The sequence below is a fragment of the Limanda limanda genome, chromosome 14 (assembly GCF_963576545.1).
Source record: "Limanda limanda chromosome 14, fLimLim1.1, whole genome shotgun sequence".
NCBI lineage: Eukaryota > Metazoa > Chordata > Actinopteri > Pleuronectiformes > Pleuronectidae > Limanda > Limanda limanda.
Genome location: NC_083649.1, coordinates 26309176 through 26315845, shown reverse-complemented (window position 1 = coordinate 26315845; position 6670 = coordinate 26309176). Strand labels below are relative to the sequence as shown.

Genomic DNA, 6670 nt, shown 5'->3' with positions numbered 1-6670 from the left:
CTTCAGCTGGTAATCTTTATTAAAATATAAAAACTTTTTTCTCAGCTCAAATGGCCGGTAATCTTTTTTCTTCAGCCGGTAATCTTTATCAAAATATAAAAACTTTTTTCTCAGCTCAAATGGCCGGTAATCTTTTTTCTTCAGCCGGTAATCTTTATCAAAATATAAAAACTTTTTTCTCAGCTCAAATGGCCGGTAATCTTTTTTCTTCAGCCAGTAATCTTTTTTTAAAATATAAAAACAATTTGCACAAAACACAGCAGCTTCAGACCATTTAATTAGTTTGTTAAATCTATCATATGCGACTTTTACCCACCTCAGTACTCCTGATCAAAAATTTAGGTTCTCTATCACGACAATATGCAGATTTCAATTAAATGGGCTCTGCTTACCTCTTAGTATTACAGCGCTGCTTTGATCAGTTTCCCAAGGAGAGATAAGTCACTTCAGGACGGTTCTTTCCCGTCCGAGAGACGGCCTCCTCCCCGACTGGTTGTCTCCACTCCGCTCTCTCAATCGTCTAAAACCATCCTCAATGCTACCATTTTGTTGCGGGTGGCAGGAGGCGTCGTTCTCAAGTTAAAATTAAGCAGGTTTATTCAGAGGTCACAGGTCAGGAAACTGCGGTGTCTAGCAAATGATCATGCATGGCACTAGACGAAAAGCAGTATTATTGTCACAGTGAACCTCTTCGGACAGGCCTAATCCCCTGCTGTAACCAACTGTTTCCATGATGTTACCTCGGCGTTCGCCAGTGAAGACAAGGTGGGTCTATCGGCGTTTGCGGACCTTAAGGGGGATATGGAGAACAAAGGAGAGAGCCGCGGGGAGGCTCGCTGAGCCTCGCGGACCGATCGCGACGTGTGATCTAATTAGCATATGAATCGGAGTACAGCCGCTGGCTAGAACCTCTCTCTACTCACTATTGGAGGAAACCACAGACCCTTGAAACTAATGTCACTCGTGATTGGCTGGTAGAAGTGTTGCTATTGGTCACCTTATCGGTCATTGCAGTGCACACGTGGGGTCACAGCATTCCGCACGTGGGGTAAGCCTCTCCCACACAATATTAATAATAAAAATGTATATATTAATATTTATTATTATTTATAAGTAAGCCTTTACCAAAAGCACTGCAGTTAATTAAAACTAAACATTCATGTGATGCTTGATGTTATAGGTGAACATATTGTACAGGGAACAAATGTGAACAAGGTATATGTGGAGTGAAAGCTTTATTTACATACAGCAAAAATATTGTACAAAAACTCAGATGAGGCTTGAAATGTTTCTCTGCAGCCTCTGGGTCATGACTTCTTTGTGGGACTCTGTCTGAATCTTCTCCAGTGTGTAGACATCTGTGGTGTGTAGCTGTGAGATCCAGTGTAGCTTCCAGTCTTATATGAAGTGAAGTGTGGGACACAGGTCGGTGTGCTCCTGGCTGTGGAAGGATGGATCCATGTCATCTGTCCCGCTTCAATCAGCTGTAAACACATTCAGTAAAATTAGCACAGTTCAATGACAACATACACCTTTACATGTAACTGGAAAATTATTTAATGAATATAACCTTACCCTCTTTCTTCTCCGACAACTCCTCAATGCTGATGTAAGGTCTGGTCGGATCATACTGGCTCATAGTGTGTCTTACTACGTCATGGACAGGCAGCTGGAAAACAACACATGTAACATGACTTTATTATTAATAAACGGAAATAGCCGCGCTGCATCACCGTTGGAAGATCCACAGCAAAAAAACACCAAAACAATTCATAAACAGTTACTTACATTCAATGGCTTAATTTTCTGCACTTTAAATCCGGACTTTCAGCGTCTCAGCCTAACGCCTCTTTGTTTGTGTGTGTGTGTGTGAGGGGGGGGCTGAGGCTGTGAAAACATACAGAAAAGTCACGTTGATGAAAAAACTTAACGAGAACAAACTGTTACATCTAAGTAATTCATACATATTTACACATGCACTAGATCTGCTCCAGCACTCGATGCTGTATTCGTATTTTAGCAACTTTCTCGCTATCCCAAAGAGTGGCGGACATGCTTTTCAGATGTACCAGTTAGCTTAGTGGTTAGCATGGCGGCTCCGTTTAGTTTAGCTCTCACCTTAACTCAGGGACTGTGCGTCCGTCTTCTCCGCCTCGACTCGTCCACACCGGGCCCGCGGCTCTGCTTCCCACGCACCCATCTTCTCCTCCAGGGAAACAGCGTCGTGTCGACTTCAGCGAGTTCTTTACCCCGAAGACAGAGTCACTCGTACGGGACAAGCTAAACACGACCCGCTTCCTGTCTGCGGGACACTCGACGCTGCTGCACTGTGTTTACGAGGCTGTGATTGGACGAGTCCATCAGCTGATGACGCGAGCGGGTGACGTGAGCTTATAGTTGAATGCACTTATTGTAAGTCGCTTTGGATAAAAGTGTTGACTGTTTTAATGGAATACTGAGAACGTTTAATAACAACAATTAGACAATTGAAGTTCAAATTATGAAGGAATTTAAGCTCTATATTGTGTCTTCTTTATATTTAAAATAATAATCAAACTGAGTGGAGATGTATGTTGTAGCCAAACAGCCGGCTGCTGTGTTTTGTCACTGTGCAGTCCATGGGGGATTAAATATTACACTGAAAAAATAAATCATTAAATCAATGAATGTTTCATAGCAATTTTGAAAGTAGTGGTGAAAAGGTACCATTTATAATTCATGGAACAGCTTAGTTTGCCATTGACATGTGAATTTAATGCCAGTATTTTGGGAGGACAGATATTTTTATGGAAAGCCAGTAGAAGTTTGGAGCTTACAGGACACAGATGATCATACCCAGCATCATTTATTTGCTGGTAGAGGTGTGGTTAACACTTCCTCTGTGCATTTAACCAGCACAATTGAAAAAGTGACTGTAATCATGCCACTCTGTACAGTTGTTGAGATTTAGGATTGTTTTGGATGACAATAAAAATTTGAAATAAAGTGCATTGTTTCATTTCTTTTGACTGCATTGACCTTTGTTCGTGGTATACAATATAATTCATTATAGCACACTTACTTACTTAAGAACAATTTAAAATTTCAGGTTTAATATTTATTTTAAGCCTGGTTTACTCAGCCAGATAGTTTGTTGGTGCCTCTTACACATTAGTGTTATCTGCTCTCAGGGAAACTGATTTGCATTTGTGAAGCTCAATGCATTGTCATTTGCATGTGAAAGCGTCCTCTAGGCGTTGGAGCAGGGGGGTCAAATCTCAACAGCTCAAAGGCTTGACAACTGCAGGAACCCTGAGCGTTTCCTTTGCTGCCTGCAGATACGTGTGAAAGTCGTTAACCGAAGGATGTGCCAACACTTCTCTGCGACACAGATTGACACAAACGCTTCTTTTCATGCAGTGTGGTCCACTGATCCCGTACAGGAAAAATGGCGTTTAGTCAGAGTGCGTACAAAGCTTATATATCGATACTGGGCTTGACAGAGGTTCCTCTTGGATTGGGATTGGTCGTATCTCGTCGGGTCGTCCTCCTGGCGTCATTTGGTCCTCCTCCTGGCGTTGCGTGATGACGTGCAAGCGGTGTCGGTTACTAGAGTTCATGAGCATATTGCCTCGCGTGTGTGCTTATTTTATGTGTGTGTGAAGTGAAGTGAGGTCATAGAAAACTGTGAGAAAGGCATGAAAACCTCTAGTCTAATCTGTCCGCTGTGTGTGTGTGAGGGAGTCTCAGAACTAATATAATGAAGTGATTCATGAAGCCAGAGGTTTGAAAACCTGTTATCTGTCCGCTAAGGCAGACTCCCTTTTTAAGGAGTATGAACCATTCTGAGGTTGAGAAGCAGGAGAAGAACTATGTGTTATGTTTGTGTGTTTACGCTATGTGTATCTGACTACACGTTAAAGTGTGTGTATGTGTGTGAACAGTGTTGTATTGTCAATATGGCCCATGTGCTCACTGCTTACTTCCGCTTTCCATTTCTCTGCACGAACTCTCAAAATATGCAAATTACATATAATACGTAATGTACCCGCAAAAAGTTATAAGTTATAATGTCAAAGGTCTCCATACCCCTGTTAAGACAAAGAAAATTCCACATCAGATGAAACAAGCCAACTGTCACATCGCATTCCTACAGGAAACCCATTTATCTGTGGTAGAACATGAAAAGTTGAAAAGATCCTGGACAGATAAAGTATATTACTCTTCACACCGATCAGAGAGAAAAAAGGGAATATCCATACTTATACACAGACATATTAACTTCACACAAACACTGGTGCATAAAGATACAGAGGGGAGATAAATTATAGTTAATGGCTTAATTGATGGCATAGCAGTGTCCCACATAAATGTATATGCACCTAATGAAGACGAGCCCGGCTTTATCAGGACATTGTTCAATAGGATTTTACAATATCGTTCAGGACTGCTACTGATGGGAGGAGACCTGAATCGCGTAATGTCACAATTAATCAACCGACAACCTGCCTCTAAATCTCCACTCTCTAGAATGAGCAGAATGCTCAAATACCAATCCCTAGAAGCAGGCCTAAGATACGATTAAGATACATTTAATTTGTCCCAAACACATGCACAGACATGCACAAGCACACTCATGCAATTGTAGGGAAATTTAACCTCTGCTTTTAACCCATCTGGTGCAGGACACACAGAGCAGTGAGCAGCCATGTACGGCGCCCGGGGAGCAGATGTTGGGGGAGTAAGGTGCCTTGCTCAGGGGCACTAGACAGGGTAGGGAGAATCCTCTTGGATTTTTGGACAGATCAATCCAGGTTCGTCTTTTAGTTGTTTCTCTGTGGAGACGAACCAGAGACCTTTTCTGCCCATAGTCCAAGTTTCTGCCACTAGTCCACCGCCTCTCCCATGTCCACCGCCTCTCCAATACTAGTAGATATATGGAGGAGCAGGTTTCCGAGAAGTAGGGATTTCACCTTCTATTCAAGCAGACATACATCCTACTCAAGGATTGATTATTTCTTTACCACTAAAGCAGAGCTATATAGGATAGTGGACATTGAGATTCTGCCTATAACTATATCTGATCACGCACCTGTGGCATTAAAATGGGACATAGGCCAAAGACCAACATCTAAACGATGGAGACTTAATGCATCTCTCCTTAATGATAAAGAATTTACCTTCTTTGTCACAGCAGAACTCAAGGAATACTTGGATAATAATACCTCGGCTGAAACGACTCCTCTTATATTGTGAGACTGTGCCAAAGCATACATCAGAGGCCGTATTATCTAATTTACATGTGCTAGGAGAAGAGGTAAGGAGGATAAACAGAGAGAATTGGAAGATAAAATAAAATATTAAAGAATAAACATAAACAATCGGCTTCGGCCAGTCTCCTAAATGACCTAAACGCAACCCGGAGAGATATCAACAGCCTACTATCAGATAAAATTGAGCGAAGTTTAAGATTCACAAACCAAAGATACTACGAACACGGTAACAAGGCAAGCAGATTATTAGCATTCAGATTAAGAAAACAGCAATCATCTAATACAGTACAGAAAATAAAATCAAAAAAATGTTTGTTACAAAACCAGATAAAATAGCAGAATCCTTTGCTGAGTTTTATGAATCTCTATACAAAAATACAGATACCTGCTCTGATGATGCAAAACTTACAGAGTTCCTAAACCCTATACAATTAACTGAACTGACAGAACCAGCAGCTAAGGAATTAGATGAGCCTATTGAGGAATGGGAGATCAAGCAAGTGATCTCAATGCTCAAAAATAATAAAAGCCCAGGACCAGACGGATATATTAATGAATTTTATAAAACCTTTAAGGATATTTTATCACCACTGTTGCTAAAAGCATACCACCATGAATCTAAAACTATGGCACCATCTTGGAAAGAGGCCACTATAGTGGTAATTCATAAGGAAGGTAAAGACCCCACAGAGTGCCAATCCTATAGACCTATATCACTGCTGAACGGGGACCTGCGCATCCTAACAGCAATCCTAGCAAGAAGAGTCAATCATATAATCACTGAAATTATCCACTCAGATCAGAAGGGATTCATCACTGGAAGATACTATGGCGATAAGTTACAACGCTTATTAAACATTATATCCCATCAAAAAGAAGAGAAATCAGAATCAATGATTATGTCCCCAGACGCTCAAAAAGCATTTGACAGAGTATCATGGCAATATTTATTCAAAACACTAAAACGATATAAATTTGGCCCCAACTTTCTAAACTGGATTCAAACATTATATTCATCACCACAGGCAGCTGTTAAAGTTAATGGAAATCGATCACAAAGATTAACACTGGAATGCGGCTGCAGACAAGGCTGCCCTTTATCACCCCTGCTGTTTGCAATTAGTATCGAACCCCTGGCCCAGCTCATCTGAGATGATAACAAAATAAAAGGAACTGTAATACATAAAGAAGAGCAAAAAATATCCCTTTACGCTGATGTATTGTTATATCTGACGCAACCTGCATCAACTATACCACATCTAAAGGAACTTATCTCACAGTATGGATACTACTCAGGATACAAGGTAAATGTGGAAAAAACAGAGGCTCATAAACATTCATTTTTTAGTTTTTGAATTAAACTCATGGATGGTATTGTGTCTTAGGGCTATTTGGATGATTGAAATCTGTGATAATGA

General features: G+C 40.9%; 1 long non-coding RNA gene across 1 annotated transcript; it reads right to left on the bottom strand.

Moving 5' to 3' along the window:
- Nucleotides 1-1216: 1216 nt before the first annotated feature.
- LOC133019798 (uncharacterized) lies at nucleotides 1217-2303 on the bottom strand. The gene is made up of 4 exons (XR_009682893.1): nucleotides 2119-2303; nucleotides 1789-1887; nucleotides 1576-1669; nucleotides 1217-1484 (listed from the first exon to the last, which is right to left on the bottom strand). It is a non-coding gene; the product is annotated as an uncharacterized LOC133019798 (long non-coding RNA).
- Between the last annotated feature and the right edge of the window lie 4367 nt (nucleotides 2304-6670).